This window comes from Pseudochaenichthys georgianus, chromosome 5 (assembly GCF_902827115.2).
Source record: "Pseudochaenichthys georgianus chromosome 5, fPseGeo1.2, whole genome shotgun sequence".
NCBI classification, from domain to species: Eukaryota; Metazoa; Chordata; class Actinopteri; order Perciformes; family Channichthyidae; genus Pseudochaenichthys; species Pseudochaenichthys georgianus.
The window spans coordinates 43,072,405-43,096,246 of NC_047507.1; the positions used below are offsets into that span (position 1 = coordinate 43,072,405).

Below are 23,842 nucleotides of genomic sequence, written 5' to 3' on the forward strand. Positions count from 1 at the left end.
ACCAACAAGCTTATGTTTCTTTCGAGAGGTGCCTAAGGGATTCCAAGTTTCAAAATCATCCACAGACAGACGCAGTGATATACGTAATTCCTCAGCATTCAAAAAGCTGTTCTCTTTAAAATGCGAACCATTTTCGGGGGACCTGAATTCAAACGATGGGTCAATTTCTATGTCGTGCTGCCCACAATGACTTTCAATAATCTTTTCAAGAATTACTTTGGAATTTAATATTTGCTGCAAGGATTTTAACAATGGGACATACTGACAAGTGTGTTTCTTTTTACGATCAAGTATGTAGGTGATTGGTTCCACAACATTGAATTTCTTTTTGTAAAACTGTTTACGTTGATACGAAGTGCTAAGAGGGCCACCTTTTTCAATTGCTTTATGAACTGGGTTAGATGAGCAAACTGCTGTGGCGATTTCAGTAACTACAGAGTCACCCACTTGGACGTGATGACGCTCAAGGATCTCACTTACTAAACCTCTGGAAAGTGGGACTGATGCTGAGCTTAGTAAGTAGTAGAGTTCTTGCAGAAATTCGTCAATTGCTGCACATGCAGTAAATACTCCAACTTCAACAACGCTCAACAATTCTTGGGAGTGCGTTGTCCTGGCTTTTATGATCTAAGGATGTCACAGAGACTTCCTCTTCCTGGCAATGATCAACATAATCATGTAATGAGGATGATGATGATGATGATGATGATGATGATGATGATGATGATGATGATGATGATGATGATGATGCTAATGTAGTTGTTTTCACAATACCAGGTACACAATCAGTTAAGGTGTGAGGTGTGTGTCGACGACTCTTATGGGACTTAAATGTCCCATAAATACTAGTTTGAAAACTACAGCCAACAAACATGCAAGGGACATTTTCTCAGATGTGTGTTGACATGAACAAAGTCCTCCCTTTCATTAGATACATTATTGCACTTCCATATGTGACAGCTGAAAGTAGATAACTCTTTTTGGGTCTGACTAAGTTGTGTGGAATGCACTTTACTCTGGTGTACGATTAAAGCTTTCCATGTCTTAACTGTGCATTTCCAATATGTACATGGATAGCGAATGGTGCGCCCACAATGTGGATGCTCGAGTTTATAATGTTTAAGTAGTGCAGACCTACTTGCTACAGCAACTGGACACCCCGTACACTGCCACATTCACTGGAGAGAGAAAGATAAGGCAAGGCAAGTTACTATATATTATATTTAGATGTGCAAACTCATCTGTCAGTTTATTAGGTTAACCTAGCAAAATCAAATGCAGTCGAATACACAAGTCCTGCAATACATCCTTCCTTCATGGAGGTGATCTTCATTGTTGTTAAAAGTTTTTTTTACAAAAGCTCTTTTTGGAGGATGGAATCTGTGGTGCTGTTCAATGGTGTTGTGGTATAGTGAGAATTACTTTTTATATCAAGTACGAACAACCAGGTTGGACTACATTACATTTCATTTAGTTGATATTTTTTTCCAAAGCGACTTAAAATAAGTATTATTGTAATGTAGGCTACATATAAGAAACACCCTTATAGCCATTTCAACAAACAACACATTATCCCTTTTGTGAAGGAGGCTTTATCGCAGAATGTTGGCCTCTCACTTTCTGAATAACTTTTGCCTAATAAATGAGAAAATGTGTATATCCGTGCACTGTTTTCAGTATGTAAATGTTATGTATAAATATTCTGAGATTGTCAGACTAATACCAGTTTTCAATTAGTTAAAGAGATCAAGTTTAAGTTAGTCAAGTAAATCACACAACACATTTGAATACTCACCATTTACTACCGAGCCTTTGGAACAATGTTCAAAGAAAGGCTGAGGTCGATCTTCTCCACCCCAATTACCTATCACAGAAAAACATATTTGAAATTATTTCATTATTCACACACAAATAAGTACAACTTTGTACGGAGCCATACACATCAGCGTTGTGAATTGGTTTCAATCAATTCAATGGAGACGTGCACTGACTTCCAAGGTCTTTTTTCAGGCCACGGCCTTCAACTGTGGGACCGCAGCAACGTGCACGGCTCGTGCATGACGAGGAACAACTAATCACAAGTGTCGCCTTCCGGGACACACCCCCACACACAATATTGTGCCTCTGTTTTGATCTGTGTGTATTTACGGTATTTACATGAACACAGAGCGGATCAAAGCAGAGACATAAACACAGTTTTTTAGGGAAAACACTGCGGTCCCTCAGACAATATGGGATCTTTAACAATCAACACCTTAAATGGGTAAAGATGGTCGCTTAACGTAAGGTAGGCCTACAACCTGCATCAGCGCCCTTAAAAGTCGGCACAAGAGTAGACATGCAGAGCCGGGCAGACGCAGTAAACTTCTACACCGCCTGACAGCATGAACAATCATTTAAAACAAGACGTATAGACATGCAAACATGCCGCAAGCTCATCCATCAGATATGACTCCCCCTCCCCACTGAGCTCGGTTTAATGTGCATAACTTTGGGCAAGGTTCATAGTTTTAAATATTGTAAATCAAGCAACTGCCGGACTTACGCTCTACAAATACTCACAGTATAAAAACACGCTAAACACAAGTCAATCAATATAAACGCACCTTATGATTTTCATGGCTTTAGCTAACACCAGGGAATGACAATATTCACAAATTGACTGCTGTATTTACGTTGCTCGTTGTAACGGCAAATGTGAATGTGAATGCAAATTCATGTTTCGACGAGAAACATGAATCAATTATGTTTCATATATTAAATGCATATTTGCAAATTGAACAACCCCACTTTCCCCTTTTTTTCAGTGCAGTATCAACACTAATTCGGCTGACTTTTATATTTGATCCCATTGGTAGATAGGCTGTATTTACACCATAAAGGTGCACAGCTGATAGAAAGGGACACCTAGTGGTTAAAGCATGTTATTGAATTTTATAATTTTATTATTAGATATTAATAGGATCCCTATAAAGTATGTTCATTACTCGTTATTCTCTACTAATAGTTAATTAAAGACTGTATATAATGACTATTTTGCACATCCCTTTCAAGATTTTCTAAGGTTTATTGATATATCATATACACAACTACGGTGTAGTTATGCAATGAATAATATATTTAATTATATAGCGCTTCTCATCTGCCAAGACAAATCTCGAAGTGCTTGAATGAAAAACTTGGGTCGCAGGTTCCTCAATAGTGCATTGCGAGACATCTATCAATATTTGTGCATACCTCCAGCAATGTTAACTATGTTGAAGCACTTATTTTAACTGATATTATACATATCTATTATACTCTTATAAGATGTATGTAGATAGTATAAGAAATGTGCAGAATATGACAGTTTAATGGGGGACATATTTCCACTGCTTTTGGTAATGTAAATTCATATCTAGATTCTGGACATTATTTCCAGGGAAATAAGTGCGATATTTAAAAAGAAAATTAAGAAGGACCCTGGTGTTTTCCTTCTTGGCCTCGCTCTAGAGAAACTGACTCTCCCTGCATCACATGACACACTTCTTGAGAAACTCCTTGTAATTGCTCGGAAGTGTATTTTGCACAGATGGATAAAAGACACCCCTCCTAATGTTACCCTTTGGTATAGGGAGATTCTTAACACTCTCCCCCATGAGAGACTGCTTGCTACTTCAAGGGGCAATGGCGGGCTGTTTATGAGGGTCTGGTCCCCTTTTCTGGATTATTTGCCCACTGACCTGAAAGCTTTACTTCTCAGGGGGGGGGGGGTTCTGATTGGAAAGCTAAGTAACATCAACTATGGATGACGCTTGAGGCTGCTGTTGACTGATTAACCTGAACTCACATATTGCGGACTGTAATAATATTCCTCATAGTTGTGTATCTTTTGATTTATATTCCAGCATGATGTGTATGTCAATGCATGTGTATAAACATATTTTATGTATCCTTTGTGGTCTATCTATATTATTGTGATTAGGTAAATGAGGATTATTATTACTATTATTCAATTGTTGTCAAATTGTGGATGTGCTGTGTGGCTGTCTTTGGGGGGGGGGGGGGGGGGGGAGGTGTTATGCACTGTTTTGTATGTTGTGTTAAATGTGTGAAACTCAATAAAGAGTATTTAAAATGTTTTTTTAAATAATCTTGTGACCTACAACATCATAGTCCAACAGTCTATTTAGCAATCAAGCCATGTAGAGCCATAGCCTCAGTCTCATAGTACGGCCATTTGTAGTGTGTTAGAGATTTGTGGTGACAAGCTTCTACACACACTGCACTACACCGAGAGAGTTCCAGAGAAGGAGCCGCCGCGCTCTCTGAAAATTACGATGGGAACACATTGATTATAGAGTGGATGTTCATGCAGGAGCTATTTCTGGAACTGCACTGCTACAACACACACACACACACACACACACCCCCCGATAGAAGATGATATTATTTTTGATGCAGCAGAAAACAGGAGCCGTTAGCAGGACCTCTATAGCACATACTCATTTGTAGTTTTTTTATTGCAGTGTTTGTATGTTAAATGTGTAAATGTGTGTAAGTATGCATGTGTGTGTGAGAGTCTTGTTTTGTCGTTCCTTAAAGCTGTACAAACCAGGTATGGAGTGGGACTTGCCTACCTGGGAAATTTGAACTCTGGCAAACGTGTCGAAATATCCTTAACAAGTCTGAAGATGATCCGGACAAAGTGACAGTTGGCCCATGGGGTCTGACAAGCATTTTGATCAAATTGGGAGCATGACTGTTATATATATATATAGGCAATCCAATTTAAAGTGGCCGCGAGGGGCTTAATTCACAAATACAACTGGGTGAACTTTGGTCTTCAGTTTGTTATGTCAAGTCCCCTGTGTCGGCTTTTTCCAACGCAAGGGGGGGGCCCTTAGCGTCCATTTCCAACGCAAGGGGGGGGGGCCCTTAGCGTCCATTTCCAACACAAGGGGGGGGGGCCCTTAGCATCCATTTTCAGCTTTCCGGGATGTCCATATGCTTCTATGGACGCTCATGGAAGCACGGCATTCGTTTGTGTCGGCTGCCCTTAAAGGCAATGTGAGCGTCCATTCCCATTGGATAACGGAGAATTGTACACCCGGAAGTAAATATTCCCCTTACTGTCGATTGATTTTACAGTGATATCTGCACTATTCATCGACTAAAAAACACCAGATTATCCTTGTTAATTACACAACATTGATTGGTTTAAATTGTGTGCAATGTTTTTGTATTTTTCCCCTTCGATTCGGAGAAAAGGAGTAAAGTACTGTAGAAGTAAAGGATGGCAGAAGACACTACACTACCCAGAATCTCCAGCTATCGTTTGGACTACACCATGTGCTCTGTTTGACAAACCCCGTGATAGTCCTTAAGCTCTGTGATTGGAGAGTGTGCTCCGAGGGTTAAGCTGATTCTCGAACAGCACTTGAAATGGGATGGAACCACGGCAGACTGTCCAAAACTGGATTTAAACAGGTCCACCGTGTCCCCCACTCCCCCACCCCGTCCCCAGAACTACACATGCTGGCTATTCTGTTTTGCAACATGCTCTCTATCTATGGCACATCTCTACTGGGAGTTGTAGTTTTAAAAGACGTTTTCGTATTTCCCATAATAAGAAGTTGCCAGTATTAAACTTTGTACATCCCTGGAGGTTTAGGGGATAGGAACCACTCAAATTTAAAACATATAATTAATAAATGGGTGTAAACTGCTTGTGCCCATTATGGGCAGTATTAATATATATATACCCACATGCCAGCTAAGGTCAGAAGAGCTTTATTTAACAGCTGGTCTTATGTTTGTGACCCTTGTTATGTTAATTGATAACATTACATTACATTAATTGATGAGCCTGAAACATGCACTTGTCAAGGTTCAGAGGCACATTTTGCAAATATGGCAGTAGCCATCGATCAGCTTAAGATAAGATATACTTTATTGATCCCAAGTTGGAACATTTGCGTTACATCAGCATGTGTAACAGTTAAATATGCAGTTGTGTTTATTTGAAAATCATTTAGTATAATCACACAAATTCTGTGTTTTATATTTAACAATTCTGTGTTCTTTATTTATTGATTGTTCAATACCTGACAAGGCCGGAGATGAAATATCTACATACATCTTATAAGAGTATAATACATTATGTATAATATCAGTTAAAATAAGTGCTTCAACATAGTTAACATTGCTGGAAGTATGCACACATATTGATAGATGTCTTGTAATGCACTGTTGAGGAACCTGCGACCCACGTTTTTCATTCAATGCAGAACTACACCATAGTTATGTAGGCCTATATGATATGTCAATAAACCTTAGAAAATCTTGAAATGGATGTGCAAAATAGGCATTATATACAGTCTTTAATTAACTATTAGTAGAGAATAACGAGTAATGAATATACTTTATAGGGATCCTATTAATATCTAATAATAAAAATAATGAAATTCAATAACATGCTTTAACCACTAGGTGTCCCTTTATATCAGCTGTGCACCTTTATGGTGTAAATACAGCCTATCTACCAATTGGATCAAATATAAAAGTCAGCCGAATTAGTGTGATACTGCAAGGAGACGTATTGTGTGAAAAGAAATGTAAGATGTTGTTTAATGGCTGATATATTTATGATCCACTTCACGTTTTCAGTTTCTCATGTTTGTCTAGAAGTCTTCTCATCAGGGCTCTATAAATACAGAACTACGGCAGATATGTAATATTTAATGCAGCCGAACCGTGTATTACAATGCCGTTATGTGATGACTTTCAAAGAGAAAAGCAGCATTATTTTATTTTTTAAAAATGTTTTGGGTCTGTTTCCGGTATTTGTTAATGACGATGTGCTGTGAGATGTGAGACTGGAATTGCACAGGGGAAAATAACGTAGGCTATCTTTAGATGCGGATTTTGTTAAACTAATATGTTTGCGCTGTGGACCAACACTATACATTGACGGGGAAGGGGGTAGCAATAAAGATAACACTATTAAACAGTTACACAACATAACAGAAATAATATCGATAGCAGCGTCCCTAGCAATCACCTTGGTAACAATGAAAACGTTATGGACGCAATTTCCTGAAGTAATCTTCGTAATAACTAGCAAACTAAAGATCATGTACATCCACTGCACACATAATCTGAAATAACAACTCATATTTCTCGCATCAAATGACATCAAAACGCATTTTAATGGCCAAACTAACTTTAAAATAGGCATTTTCCACCGAGAATAAAACGAAGTTCGGCCATGTTTTTTTTTTCTGCAGGGAGAAATTTGAAGATCACGTGACGTCAAACGGAACACATGGTGTAGTCCAAACGATAGCTGGGGATTCTGGGTAGTCTGCCATCCTTTACTCCGAAAAAATATTTGTTTCTCCGAATCGAAGGGGAAAAATACAAAAGCATTGCATACAATTTAAACCAATCAATGTTGTGTAATTAATAGGGCCGGTACTTTAACGCGTTAATTAAGATGAATTAATTACAAAAAAATTAACGCACTTTAATCGCACTTATTTTTGCACAGCGGAACGTTTCTCACTGGATGAGTTTCAGGAGTACCGATTATACTGGAGCACCAACTAACGTTCATGACTTCAGCATGGGACTTCAAACAACAACAAACCACGGTGAACAATAGTCAAACATGAACGAACAAGCTGATGAGACCGCTTTGGTCGGCCCCGTGGATGGGACATTTTGTTTTAAAAAAACGGACGGATGGAAGCGTCGATAAGAGCACGGTTGTGTGCAAATTATGCAAAAAAGAATTTGCATATCACCGCAGCACATCAAGCCTAAAGTATCACCTAAATGCAAAGCATGTAGCAGCTAGCGTGGACGTTAGCCCGACTCCGAGTGCAAGGAACCACACCCTGACCCAACCCACACTCAACCAGATGACTGGTTTCAGGGCCAGGATAAGTAAGTCCACGTCTGAGAAAATAACCAACTCCCTGGCTCACTGGATTGCACTCGACTGTAGACCACTTGGAGTAAAATCCATGTGAAAATTGCTTCTCACTCAGGTCAAATATGTATATTTGATTAAAAATGCGATTAATTTCGATTAATTAATTAGATTCATTTTTTTAATCGAGTCCCGGCTCTAGTAATTAACAAGGATAATCTGGTGTTTTTTTAGTCGATGAGTAGTGCAGATATCACTGTAAAATCAATCGACAGTAAGGGGAATACTTACTTCCGGGTGTACAATTCTCCGTTATCCAATGAGAATGGACGCTCACATTGCCTTTAAGGGCAGCCGACACAAACGAATGCAGTGCTTTCATGAGCGTCCATAGAAGCATATGGACATCCCGGAAAGCTGAAAATGGACGCTAAGGGCCCCCCCCCTTGCGTTGGAAAAAGCCGACACAGGGGACTTGACATAACGTCAACATAGGCCGACCTGGGATTGAGGATGTGTTGTTTTCACAGGCTACTATAATGAAGAAACATCAATATTTGAGATCAAATAAAGTATATCTAATCTTATTATCTTAATTGTAATTCAATAATATATAGTATTTATATATTAAATAATCATAATAATAATGTAAATGTTTACACTTCTTTATTTTTTATGCTCATACTTTTTTCCGATCTGTGCTTGATTCTTCAGCTTTGCAAAGCCATGCAAACTGTGCTAACATTCTCTAATTTACTTTGGTGACATTCTGGAACAAATACTTTTTTTTATCCTTCTCCATTCCACCCCTTTGTAACCTGGCTTGCATTAGAACAGAGGAAGGGTAAAAGTAAAAGCAAAAAGAGACAGAAAACAGGGAGAAGAGAAGAGGAAACGGTACAGAAGTCTGTCTGCTGCCGTCTGGCAGGCGGTACCGCAGCATCCGGACTAAAACCACCAGACTCAGAGACAGTTTCATCCCAGGCAATAAGACTGCTAAACACCTGCACTTTGAAACAACATCCACAACATTCATCTGGCTGCTACTTAGAAAAGATTTATCTAATAACTTGCATATATAGACTCTTATTGCACTATTTCACTTTTTTTAAACTATTTTTCTTTTTGTATTTACCATTTACTTGCACTATATGTTTTATTGTGTTGCACTGTTGGAGTGAGCCTGTGACCTCAGATTGTCATCATCATAACTACACTGTAGCTATGTTCGTATGACAAATACAAAAAAACCTTGAAGCAGAAACAGTGCTGTCAGTGGACTGGAGGAAGGAATGGCTGCTTTAACTTGAATACTAAATGAATGAGAGGAGGGGAAAGGAGGGAAGCAGAGAGGGAGATGGAGGCAGACAGCAGAGTGGGGGAGGAAGGGAGAGGGTGATTGTTGCTGGAGCCTTGAGGGTTTCATATTTCTCTTTTCTTTCGATTCTCCGCTCACATGCACATTGAATCTCTTCCTTTCGTTTCCTCTCTGTTATTTTCTCCAGCCGTGCCGCGGAATGTTGTAACCAGGAAGACTGGAGCACAAAGCGACACCGAAGACAAGAGACGAAAGACAGGGAAGGGATGGTGAGAAAGGGTAAGCACTGCTGCACGTGGTCTTTATTCAAAACCTTGAAGGCAGAGGAGCAAGGGGGGTCTCCAGTTTCTGCCCTTTGTGTTTCTGAACAGGGAGTATGTGTGTGTGTTTGTGCGTGTAAAACCTGCTGCTGAAGCTAGACTCGCTGCTGATGTGATGGACTAAATAAAGCTATGTCTGTGGGGTGTGACCAGAGAACAGAGAGGTGTGTGTGTGTGATGGTGTCTGTGTTAACCTTTTAATATAAACAAGACACATGTGTTTACACTTAACTATGCATTTTTAGGACCAAGTGGCAAAACGTCCTGACTTTGGTGATATTCACACATGGTGACACATGCACCTCACCTCACTTGGCAGAAAACAGATTCTCCCCCCCCCCCCCTGGTGTCAGGGTTCAAAGACGCTCCAACAGCAGATCTTTAATGAACCACTCTCATAGCTAATCTTTTAGCATATAAACTTTTTTCAAAGCCTTTTTAATGTAAAGTGGACCTATCATGCAAAATGCACTTTTAAAACGTCTTTTATACATGAATATGTGTCCCCGGTGTTTCAGGGAACTCACCAAGTGTCAGAAAATACAACCCTCTCTCTTTTCCTCCGTACCCAAATCTTGTAAAAACGGGGCTACAACGAGCGGATACAGATTCTATCCGACCCGACATCAGCCCGGAATACTGGGCGGTGATGCTCCGCCTACATGGGCAACGCTCCACCTATCAGAACACCTCGGCAAATGCCTGCTTCTGTGTTCTAAACATTTGACCTCGGACATGTTTATCAACTTCCCTCAAGTGAAAAGAGGATATGCTTCCAATCTAAGGCTAAACACTGGATCAATACCAACCATCCGGGACCAGGACACATCCAATTTGGAAGCTGTAAGTTTTTCCATGTTAATATTTGCATTCCTTTTTATTTAGCGGTGTTTTTCCTGATAGCTTGTAGCTTGTAGCATGTAGATGAGACGTGATGTGATCCAGCAGTCTTTATTACTTGTTTGCGCACATGAATATACAGTGGGGCAAAAAAGTATTTAGTCAGCCACCAATTGTGCAAGTTCTCCCACTTCAAAAGATGAGAGAGGCCTGTAATTGTCATCCTAGGTACACTTCAACTATGAGAGACAGAATGGGGGGAAATAATCCAGGAAATCACATTGTAGGATTTGTAATGAATTAATTGGTAAATTCCTCGGTAAAATAAGTATTTGGTCACCTACAAACAAACAAGATGTCTGGCTCTCATAGACCTGTAACTTCTTCTTTAAGAGCCTCCTCTGTCCTCCACTCGTTAACTGTATTAATGGCACCTGTTTGAACTCGTTATCAGTATAAAAGACACCTGTCCACAACCTCAAACAGTCACACTCCACACTCCACTATGGCCAAGACCAAAGAGCTGTCAAAGGACACCAGAAACAAAATTGTAGACCTGCACCAGGTTGGGAAGACTGAATCTGCAATAGGTAAGCAGCTTGGTGTGAAGAAATCAACTGTGGGAGCAATTATTAGAAAATGGAAGACATACCGGACCACTGATAATCTCCCTCGATCTGGGGCTCCACGCAAGATCTCACCCTGTGGGGTCAAAATGATCACAAGAACGGTGAGCAAAAATCCCAGAACCACACGGGGGGACCTAGTCAATGACCTGCAGAGAGCTGGGACCAAAGTAACAAAGGCTACCATCAGTAACACACTACGCCGCCAGGGACTCAAATCCTGCAGTACCAGACGTGTCCCCCTGCTTAAGCCAGTACATGTCCAGGCTCGTCTGAAGTTTGCTAGAGAGCATTTAGATGATCCAGACGAGGATTGGGATAATGTCATATGGTCAGATGAAACCAAAATAGAACTTTTTGGTAAAAACTCAACTAGACGTGTTTGGAGGAGAAAGAATGCTGAGTTGCATCCAAAGAACACCATACCTACTGTGAAACATGGGGGTGGAAACATCATGCTTTGGGGCTGTTCTTCTGCAAAGGGACCAGGACGACTGATCCGTGTAAAGGAAAGAATGAATGGGGCCATGTATCGTGAGATTTTGAGTGACAACCTCCTTCCATCAGCAAGGGCATTGAAGATGAAACGTGGCTGGGTCTTTCAGCATGACAATGATCCCAAACACACCGCCCGGGCAACGAAGGAGTGGCTTCGTAAGAAGCATTTCAAGGTCCTGGAGTGGCCTAGCCAGTCTCCAGATCTCAACCCCATAGAAAATCTTTGGAGGGAGTTGAAAGTCCGTGTTGCCCAGCGACAGCCCCAAAACATCACTGCTCTAGAGGAGATCTGCATGGAGGAATGGGCCAAAATACCAGCAACAGTGTGTGAAAACCTTGTGAAGACTTACAGAAAACGTTTGACCTCTGTCATTGCCAACAAAGGGTATATAACAAAGTATTGAGATGAACTTTTGTTATTGACCAAATAATTATTTTCCACCATAATTTGCAAATAAATTCTTTAAAAATCAGACAATGTGACTTTCTGGATTTTTTTTTTTCTCATTTTGTCTCTCATAGTTGAGGTATACCTAGGGTGAAAATTAGAGGCCTCATCTTTTTAAGTGGGAGAACTTGCACAATTGGTGGCTGACTAAATACGTTTTTGCCCCACTGTACATATGTGTGTGTGCACGACTGTTAGGATACAACAGTGTGTGTGTATGTGTGCGCAATTGTTGCAAGGAGGGGGGAAAAACACAACGCTGCACAGCTCCGTTGATGGGACTTGGCTAATTAGCGGCTAGCACTCATTACAGTCTGTCTACTGAGCTCAGCCACTCTCCAACACATCAGCTTTGCTAAATACTGTAGACAGCGTTAGCCCCCATCTTTTGGGATTTCAGATTATAATTATCCAAATAGTATTTTCTCATCCTGAATACTAAATTGAGATGATTTTGTTCTAACTATGTTTCTTCTATACAGGCCAGCACCTCACATACTACCAGCGGAAAACCTGTGATGATAGATTCTGCATGTCAGACTGACCCACCAAAGCTGCGTACTGTATTTTTTATGGGTTCAATGAACCGTTGATGTTGACAATAAAGTTCTGACAGTTTATATAAAATGTGTCATGATTATTCATGTTTGATGGGTAAAGTATATGCAGATTTCAAAAGGTTGTGTGGACTTTTTTTGTCATCAACAAATGGGTGTGTTATGCCATTAGGCACGTTCACACCAAGTACTTTTCCCACAAAGGTTCCTGAGAACTACGATTTATTTGCGTTCACACCAAAAAGTTCCAGGAACTAAATTAGTTCAAGAGAACCTTTTTTACCCCCTTTTCAGTCCCTGCTAGAGAGCAGGGACTTTCGTGGGAGAAAAAGGTTCCTGTGTCTGATTGGCTGGGCGGAATGCAAACCACGCCCCGTAAAACTCCCAAAAAGTTTTGTGAAGCCGCCATTTTATTGTTTTAGCATTAGCCCAGCGCAGAAATGCAGAGAGACTAACTTATGGCAACACAAAATAAAACATGGGAGCGGTGGAGATGAGGAGGTGACAGCGTTCTGGCCGTTTACTCGGAAGGCGTAGAAGAAGAAGTGACGTCTGCGGCTTCATTTGCCTAATCCACCCCCAGGAACTAATTTCCGGTGTGAACGCGATCTGTACTTAGTTCATGAGAACTAAAGAGTTCTCAGGAACCTTTGTGGGAAAAGTACTTGGTGTGAACGCGCCTATTGCTGTGTAGTACATGGGCGTAGGAAGCATCCTGAATGTGGGGGGGACATTTTTAAGGGGTGGGTACATTTTGTAACTTCATCCAGTAGTAAAGAAAGGAAACATATTTGATTATTAATTCAGAGCCGTCTTTGAATTAATAAAAAGCAGTTTAAATGTCAATTTTTTGTACATTTCTATACAACAATAAATATTTGAGAGTGCATTGAGAGATATTGTTGTGGAGTCATTTATATATACATCGCAAAATATATTTGTGAATCCTTCTGTGAGCATTTATTAATATTGAGACTGATCTGACTCCATATAGTTGTTAAGTTCACCTACAGATGTAGCACCTCATTTCAGACTCCAGTTTACAGCTTCCTGCCTATGACCTGCCTAAGACCAGTATCGAGGAATGTTAAGCCCTCCCACTATTTTCCAAGAGGGCGTTGCCAGATTTTCAATGTTCAGGTTTTAACCAGGAAATAGTGCTTCATTCACAAATACAGAAAGACAAGTTTCATGGACTTGCAGTTGTGTTTTGAAGAGCATTTGAACACATCAATATTTTAGATCAACTAAAGTATATCTAATCTTGTAATTCAATAATATATAGTCTTTATATATTTCATAATCATAATGTAAATGTTTACATTACACTTCTTTATTTGTTATGCTCATACTTTTACCTTTACAATCGTTTGCTTTAATATGCAGTATATTTTTTGTATATGTTTGTGTTTGCTTCCTCCTGCTCCCTTTCGGACACATACTGTATGATTTATTATTATTATTAATATGAAGATATTATTAAGATAAGATGTTACTTTATTGATTGAACATTTTAGTTTAGAATGTGCTGTCCCACGGTAATTCAGAAGGCTCACAGGTCACATTCCGACCATTATTTAAAACAATAGGTGCTTTCACACCGTCTACAGTTTGACTTGTATAGAGGGAGCTCTGTGGCTGAATGGCCAGCGATTAGGTGTGGCGCATTTATCATAGGTGATCAGAGCTAACTGCCTGCCGTCAGATTTAATTTAAAAAACAGGTCTGATTTTAAGACTATTTTTGCGCTCATAAAGAATGATAAGAATAAAAATAATGCGTATTGAACTGGTTTCATTAATTAGTGAGTTTATTTAACACGAGAACCGCCAATCTGGTCAATTTGTGTGATGTGTGTGCAATGTAACTTTTTTTCAATAAAATATTAGTCTCTCAGTCCGTGACTTTTCCTGAAAGTGTGTTATGTAGCACCCTATGTTGTTAAAAATTGCATTCTAATAGCGGGATCTGACGGTGTTAGGTAGGCCTATACAAAAACCTCTGGCGGTTCTAGTGTTAAGGTAATTAGGTACAGTAGAAGCCCTTTTAAAAAAAAAAATTATTTAGCAGTTGAACATAAAAGTCAACTTACTGAGGGTCACTTGCAATGACAGTGTTGTCTAATTGTAAATGTGTCACTCAGAGTAACCTACAGTTAATTTAGCTGCTGGAGAAGAAAGATCAGGGGGAGAGAGCTGTGGTTGATGGGCCATTAGTTGTGTAAATACACAGCTGAGAGCTGCCGTTTCATTTAGACTGTTTAAAAAACGGTAACAACGGACTATTTTTCTTAGCGGATGCATGTCAATTTAAATCAATACATACAACTATTTTTTAAATCAATAAAAACATTTTCTAAATCCATAAAAGCATTTCAATTAATATTGGGAGTCATGTCGTTACTTAGTTGAGAATGTGGCCATGTAATAAGCGGGATAATTTGCAGCGACGTGTTCCTTATGGGGAAAATAACACCCTTAATGCAGATCAAGATCCCTCCGCTACGCGTTGGGATCCTGATCTGCCGGCGAGGCTCCATTAAAATATAAATATTTTTAGTGAATTACTGAGTTTAGGCACGTTAATAACGTTTTAATGAAGTTGAATACAGTATATTCATATGTGTCAGTGATTTCATGTCAATTCGGCGAACATAAACATAAATTATCGTGGTGAAGATGATTAAATTAGGATTACAAATCGAGAGCCGGGCTGCATTTCTTCTGTTCGTTTTTTTCGACTAAACAACATGGTGATGTTTTGTAAATGATTACATGTCTCTTATTTAGCACAGAGTATGATATCCGTGACATATGGATCTTAACAAAGTTCCGCTGTACATCCACATCGTACTAGGGCTGCACGATATTGAAAAAAACTAACTGACGATACAAACCATTTTTACCAAAACAAAACACAAGTCTCATAAAAATCATCTAAATAACCCCTGAGCGAAAAATGCTAACGCACTTTGGCACAGAACTCAAGATAAAAGTATCCTTATTACTTATCGTAGCTGCACATACAAGATATCCAATTAAAGCTGAGGTTCCACAGATTATTTAGGTATATAGTATCATCACTGAGTGATCCGAACTCGGACAGGGGAAGCAAACACAGACATCACAACACGTACCTTTACGTAGCTTCTAGGGGAGATGTCTCACCGTAGCTGTCAATCTGATCAAAAGACGTGTTCAATGGCATTAAAACGAGAAAAAACGCAGCTGAATCGGTTAATCTATAGGTTTTTGACTTGGTAAAGACCCTCCGTCTTGGGCGAGTACTAGATTTCAGTCTTCATATTTTGGGTGGAAACCCATCGTCTTGACCTCACTAGCTGTGTGGTCACAATAGTTTTCTGAGTGGGGGAACAACATCACTCGTAATCTCTATCCTTCTCATAATTACAAAAATAGTCTGCTAAATGTTCTACTATGTTTTAATCTACTACTGATCTGTGGATGCTTTATATGTAAATGCAATATGCTACTCACTATCTTTCAAATAACATTCAACCTCTCACTCCTGTGGTGACAGATATGGCTCAATGTAGCTGGATTTCAAAATACCCTTCTGGGCTGAAGATGCATCACCTGGTGGTCTGGTTCTCTGAGTTTCCTCATTGTCGTGGTTGATACCAGGTTGTCAGTGGCATTTGGTTCATGTTTGGCAATCCTGTTCCTCTTTGACATCCCTGAGACCCCCTGCCTCTGTTGTAGTCATGGAAGCCTCCCCTGGGGTAACTGCGTGGAGGGCCGTTGTTTGGTGCTTGTTGCTGTGGACACTCTCTGGACCAATGTGTCAGCTGGCTGCAATGGTAACATCCCTCAAACTGGAAACCTCTTCCTCTGCCTGCTCGGAAACCTCCTCTTTGTTGGTTCTGCATCTGATTCTCTGGCACTATCTGAGTTTGAACTGTTTGAACTGTTTGAGGTGTCTGCCCAGCATTCTCTGGTTCTTCCTGAGCTTGAATTGATGGAGGTGTCTGCCCTCCCTTCTCCTTTCTTGTTCCTACAAGCTACGGTGTCTTTTGGTGACATGTTTCTGAAATACTTGGATACAATTAGTTACTAATCCACTGAATAGTACCTTTGTATTCCTTATAAAAATATCCTATGTCATCAGTTTTTAACAGAAATCGGTAAAACTGGCTTCAAATCTTTTGAAATTGAAAACATTAAATTCAAAATTGTGAGATGTATGAAATTGGAAAAATTAAATTCAAAATTGTGAGATTTATGAATTCGGGAAAAATTAAATAAAAATTTTTATTATACACATTTCAAAATCAGACTTACATAAAATATGTAAATGACAGTATGGTTTTGACTTCGAAATATGGTGAAAATCTAAATCTGCTGTGTACTGTGTATATACTTAGACCCTCCAGAAAAACGCGGGCAAAAATCCTTGATTATGCGGGCTAAAATACTTGATTATGCGATCAAACATGCAGGGTTTTATGTGATTTTATGCGGTGAAATTGCGGGAAGTTGCAAAATAAATAAATATTGGGCTGTCTTATTTATTTATTCTCTCTCACACACAACCTGCCACCAACGTTAAACCCCTTTACTATTCAATTAAACACATTCAATGTTTATTTATTGTAAATTGGGCTATTTTAATCTCCCTCTCTCTCTCTCTCACACACACACACACTCACACACACACACACACACACACACACACACACACACACACACACACACACACACACACACACACACACACACACACACACACACACACACTTATCCGCCTCATTCTGTTTTCATTTACTCGTTCGTTATCTGACCAGCTTCAATCTTATAGGCTACTCACTTCGTTTCTTGCAGCCCTCGAAAGGCTACCGATGCCTCGGTGAACGTGAGTTGTTTGGCTTTCTTGTCCGCAGCAGCAGAAAGCATTACATTGTTTGAATCTTTGAATGAATCAAAGTGGGTCGTCACCGTCGATGTTCTCTTATGCTCCAACACAGTTGCACGGGGTGCAGAATAGTTTCCCCCCACTTTCATGCAAGACATCGGGGTACTGCTTTGCCCTGTCTTTAGCAGAAATGTTCGTCGGTAAATGAGATGGATTAGATTTTTTCATCGAGTGAGCTCCACACGTTCACTCTACGGTGTTGTTTACCTTCTGTGATGCGCGAGCTGATGACGTCGCGCATCATCATCACTTCACGTCAAGACGAGTTAACTTTTTTTTTCAACTTTGTGTGGAAAAATGCGGGGATTATGCGGCCTTTTGAAAAATCTGCGCCATTTTGCTGATTATGCGGAAAATTCTGCGATCGCAGAATCGCGTTTTTCTGGAGGGTCTAAAGTGTATGCAAATGTCATAATTTGTGTTAGCTTCAATAAATTGGTGTCTGAATATTCTACAGTCTAGGTTGAAAGACTGTTATGTAAGGTTTCTTATCGTAAAATTAGAAACCACCTTCACAAGGTTTTCACACACTGTTGCTGGTATTTTGGCCCATTCCTCCATGCAGATCTCCTCTAGAGCAGTGATGTTTTGGGGCTGTCGCTGGGCAACACGGACTTTCAACTCCCTCCAAAGATTTTCTATGGGGTTGAGATCTGGAGACTGGCTAGGCCACTCCAGGACCTTGAAATGCTTCTTACGAAGCCACTCCTTCGTTGCCCGGGCGGTGTGTTTGGGATCATTGTCATGCTGAAAGACCCAGCCACGTTTCATCTTCAATGCCCTTGCTGATGGAAGGAAGTTGTCACTCAAAATCTCACGATACATGGCCCCATTCATTCTTTCCTTTACACAGATCAGTCGTCCTGGTCCCCTTGCAGAAAAACAGCCCCAAAGCATGATGTTTCCACCCCCATGTTTCACAGTAGGTATTAGTGTTGTCACGATACCAACATTTTGGTTTCGATACCGAGTCAAGAATTGCGATTCCGATTATTTTTCGATAAAAAGGGAAACAGTCTTAAATGTAATTATTGTGCTTTATTTCACACCAGAACCATAACAAACTTTTAAACAATGAGAACAATAAACAAAATAAATGACAATAATTCATATTAAATAAAATTAAGCATCATCTCAAACAACTTTTTTGTTTTATAAAATATATAATTTTTTTTATATTTTATTAACATGTAATAGTACAGTAATATAAATAATTATTGACAAAATGTATATTGCAGATGTTGCCATATTAGACGGTTATCATTGCCATTAATTGCCTCGTTAAACTACGAAAACGTTCGTTTGTCACAAAATAAATTACACTGGTTTGACTTAGATTTGAGGGCATGGCTTGAGCATGATGTAATTGTCTATCACATTCGCAAACCTGTCCGTCTTTAAATTCTTTAAACAGCTCTGGATTCTGGTCGGCGGGGGCTTAGCCAGCCTGATGTGTTGGCTCCCTTGGTTTGCAGGGATCTAAAACATTTCTCACAGACAGGCCTCGTGGTGTCCGTAGGCTTGCCCTCACTGTCAGAGGTATAGCTCAAATACTTCCAAATTTAGCTTCTGGCGTCTTTTTTTGTCAACAAGCCGAGGCACAGCGGCAGTTGCACTCCCACTTGCAGCCATGCTTCTCGTTTTCTCACATGCTCAGGCAGCTAGAGCGTGTACGAGAGAGGGGAGGGACTTAGAGCGTGCTTGAGAGGGGAGGGACTTACGGCCCGTCCACACAGCGGCGTGCGCTGACGCTTGCCGGCGGGCGTGTCTGAAACTCGATCAACAACCAATCACATGAATCTCCCGCCCCTGACACACAAGCAGCGGTTTGATTGGCTAGAGCTTGTACTGGCATATGATTCGATTGGCTGACGCCTCGCCGAGGCGTCAAAAGTTGAACATTGCTCAACTTTTGCAGCGAGCCACGCCAGCTACGCTCCACGTCGCTTCCCACGATGCATTTCGGCTAAAAGTGACGCCACCCCATTCAAAGTGAATGGGGAAGCGTCAACGCACGCCGCTGTGTGGACGGGCCGTTAGAGCGTGCTTGAGAGGGGCGGGACTGCAGGAATGGCTGCAGTGCAGGGAGTGGAAGCAGAGCGCTGAACACACACGGCTCTTATTAAAACGGCGCTTTCTCAACGGAGTACTTTTCCCAGTCATTCTTAAAGTACCGATACTAATGAAATGGAGGAATCGTCCCGTTTTTAACGGCAGGGTACCTTACAAGTATCGGTATACCGTGCAACACAGCATTCTTTCTCCTCCAAACACGTCTAGTTGAGTTTTTACCAAAAAGTTCTATTTGGGTTTCATCTGACCATATGACATTCTCCCAATCCTCTTCTGGATCAATGCTCTCTAGCAAACTTCAGACGGGCTGACATGTACTGGCTTAAGCAGGGGGACACGTGTGGCACTGCAGGATTTGAGTCCCTGGCAGCGGAGTGTGTTACTGATGGTAGCCTTTGTTACTTTGGTCCCAGCTCTCTGCAGGTCATTGACTCGGTCCCCCCATGTGGTTCTGGGATTTTTGCTCACCGTTCTGGTGATCATTTTGACCCCACGGGGTGAGATCTTGCGTGGAGCCCCAGATCGAGGGAGATTATCAGTGATCTTGTATGTCTTCCATTTTCTAATAATTGCTCCCACAGTTGATTTCTTCACACCAAGCTGCTTACCTATTGCAGATTCAGTCTTCCCAGCCTGGTGCAGGTCTACAATTTTGTTTCTGGTGTCCTTTGACAGCTCTTTGGTCTTGGCCAGAGTTGGGTGTAACGCATTGCAAAGTCACACGTTACTGTAATAATATTACTTTTGTCGGTAACGGAGTAGTGTAACGCGCTACTTTTATTTTCTACAGTTACTAACATTGCCCCGACACGCGTTACTTCGTTACTTACTAAAATCAGTCATAATCATCACACTGACAGACAAGAGGGGTTTCCGCCGCAGGTTTATATGTACGTAATCTGCGCGCGCCTCCACATCTCCACGTGCAGTGCTGCATAAACATGGCTGAGTCAGTGATAACTCTCGAGGGGTGGAGGTATGCCCATTATGTTGAGTTCGTCCGAAGAATAGACAGGAATGTGACGGTGAGGTGCAAACTGTGTCCAGGCCAGAAGCTGTTATCCACTGCTGGAAACACCTGCAAAGAACACATGCTAAGGTGAAGCTAACGCACAGCTATTTGTTGTGTGTTTATATCACGTAGTCTGATCTTCTTCTCTGTCTTCCGGTTGTTGCCTGTTTTGAATGACGAATACTGTTATTGCCACTCACGCATGCGCAGTTTCGTACGTGCTCGGCTGAAGTCTTTGCGGTGTGTTCCAGTGCGACACATGGCCAACACGCAGGAGAACACGCCGACGCAACAGCGTGAGCAGAGATATACTGCGCAAAATACAGATAGCAGGAGACAGAGGACAGCCACGGTCAGATAGGAAAACATTCAGGATCTGGATCAGTCTTATGCGACAATGGAAACTGAACTAAAGAGAACATTTGAAACTTTAGCAGTCTGCGTGATCTGCCCGTAGGGAGGGGCGGGCCGGCCCTGCGAGTAAAGTAACGAAGTAGAGTAATATATTACTTTTTTTTTTTTAAAGTAATATGTAATATATTACATTTCTTTAGTAACGACCTCATCTCTGGTCTTGGCCATAGTGGGAGTGTGACTGTTTGAGGTTGTTGACAGGTGTCTTTTATACTGATAACGAGTTCAAACAGGTGCTTTTAATACAGTTAACAAGTGGAGGACAGAGGAGGCTCTTAAAGAAGAAGTTACAGGTATGTGAGAGCCAGAAATCTTGTTTGTTTGTAGGTGACCAAATACTTATTTTACTGAGGAATTTACCAATTAATTCATTAAAAATCCTACAATGTGATTTCCTGGATTCTTTCCCCCCATCCTGTCTCTCATATTTGAAGTGTACCTAGGATGAAAATTACAGGCCTCTCTCATCTTTTCAAGTGGGAGAACTTGCACAATTGGTGGCTGACTAAATACTTTGTTGCCCCACTGTATGTGTTAAACTAATTAAACTTCAGAATATAATTGTATCTTTACCTAAGATGTGTTTTATTTATAATGTTGCTCCTGTGCTTTCAAATGGGAAGAAAATTACAATATGGTTAAACAATAAAGCATAAACAAGCCAAAACACATTTTGCAAGCACAAATACTTCAACAATCCGTTCGGAAAGCCTACAAATCTGGTATCTAACAACTCACTACAGAACACAAAATACAATAGTCCTTATTTACAAACACCAAACTTCAATATGTATAGACAACCTGATTTAGAAAAATGAACTATTTTCTAGTTCCAACTGTGACAAGAAGTATGATTTGTTCTTCACAAGATGGAGGTCAGAAAAATGACTCGGCCTCATAGGAGTGAAACTACATGGATGGGAACAAACACAGGAGTACTTTGAATTTGCATTTCACAAAATAGCAACTGCCATGTGTTTGTTTGTCAACATGAGGACAAAACAAGATGGCGACTGATTTTTCAACCCCTAACCTGAAGAACAAAGAGTTTTGAAAGTACACCATGTGGTGTCACTACCCGATCCGTCCCCCTGCCCGATCGGTACTGCGCATGTGCGAGATGGTCCGCCATATTGGACAGCTCCGGACGGCAACCCACGATGGACACTTGACACAGTGGCTTTTAGCAAAGCTCAAAAAGAAAAACCGAGAGAGATGAGTTATTGTTATTACAACGTGACTTCACTATTATTTAACAACTCTTTTTATTGGGTTCTTTTATGTGGGGTTAAGTACATTGTCAGAATAAGTGAGAAATGAATTTAACTTCTGTTAGATACCCATATGCCATACATTTTTGCATATGGCTATCTAACAGAAGTTAAATTCATTTCTCACTTATTCTGACAATGTACTTAACCCTAAATAAAAGAACCCCATAAAAAGAGTTGTAAAATAATAGTGAAGTCACGTTGTAATAACAATAATTGATCTCTCTCGGTTTTTCTTTTTGAGCTTTGCTAAAAGCCACTGTGTGTCAAGTGTCCATCTTGGGTTGCCGTCCGGACTTCCGGACCATCTCGCACATGCGCAGTACCGATCGGGCAGGGGGACAGATCGGGTAGTGACATGTGGCTCTCACAGAGGAGTTTAAATAATGGCGGGTGATCTTTAAATGAACCATAACAAAGGGAACCACTGGTGTGGTAAGTTATAGTTTAGAAAATACAAGACAAAACAACACCATTTCTATCTAGTTTACTATGAAAAAATGGGCTTTACCCTAAGGATATCCTCTCTTAAAATTAGGAACCCTTACGCATAAGCCATAAACCTATCTACGTAATATTTGACTTTAAAAGTCACTATGATTATCTGTTGCTATTTACACACAGCATGTTGGCACAAATATAGAAACTAGCAATCCACCATTAAGGACCGTCGTTTTGTCAACGTAATGCCGCCGTAACTCCGTATCGTAATCCACACGCAATGTCTGGTTAAAAACAGAACAGAAAAACCACTGATAAAGTCTTAAACCTTAATCAAGCCTATTCTCTGAAAGGACTTTTTTAAACAGTTCCAAACTGTTGTTAGACTAACACTCACTTCAATTACTTGAGCTCTTTTGTGTGTCGAACGGTTGGCAGCGTCTCCGGTGAACAGCTGGCGTTGTCTCTCCCGGTCCAGTGAAATCACGTCGGGGAAAACACCAATTATTAGCTTTGTTCGTTATTCTCACGTCCAGGACAGAAGCTTAGGATAAATGAGACCAATGGAGTCTCTGGCATAAGGTTCAAATGGGTACTTTAATTAAAATGGCGCGATAATGTTACAGGCAGAAGATGGTTCAAAGAGAAAACAGCTGTGTTCTCGGGGTCTCGAGAGCAAAGGAGAGAGACCCCAAACATGCATGTCAGCTCCTTAAGTATCCTCCGATGGCCCCTCCTCGTGTGCCGGTTGGCGTTGTAGGGGGTCCGCCCGCCTCCGATCTTCAATGTCCGTAGCACATAACAGAGGATTCAGACATTGTACATTCAATACATACTAAACACGCCTTTTCTCCTCATATTCTCTTTCATGACTTTTCATTTATTGCATTTTAACGGCTTCAATCGATACTTTAATAATACTGGAAATACTTTACGGCAGTTATCATTTACGGTAGCCCCGGAAGTCGTCATATGCTACCCACGTCTGTAAATTGTATAAATAAACTGTACCTTCATTTAATATTCAGCAATAATAATATCTCGATGTCTATAGATGTAGCAACACTCCGTGTCATTTCACTTCTATATTCACATCTCTAGGAAAAGGCATATTAGCCACATGCTAAATGCTAACCGGAGATGAAGGATTTTCAGAATAAAAGCTTGGCATTAAGAT

The 23,842-nt window shown here is 40.5% G+C and overlaps 1 protein-coding gene across 1 annotated transcript in view; it reads left to right on the forward strand.

The window, feature by feature from the left end:
* Window positions 1-23,842, forward strand: part of plekha6 (pleckstrin homology domain containing, family A member 6) — a 150,167-nt gene that overhangs the window by 31,270 nt on the left and 95,055 nt on the right. The window contains exon 2 of the mRNA XM_071203236.1: window positions 9,421-9,512. The gene's annotated coding sequence lies outside the window, so the exon portion shown is untranslated. The remainder of the gene's footprint in view (window positions 1-9,420; window positions 9,513-23,842) is intronic.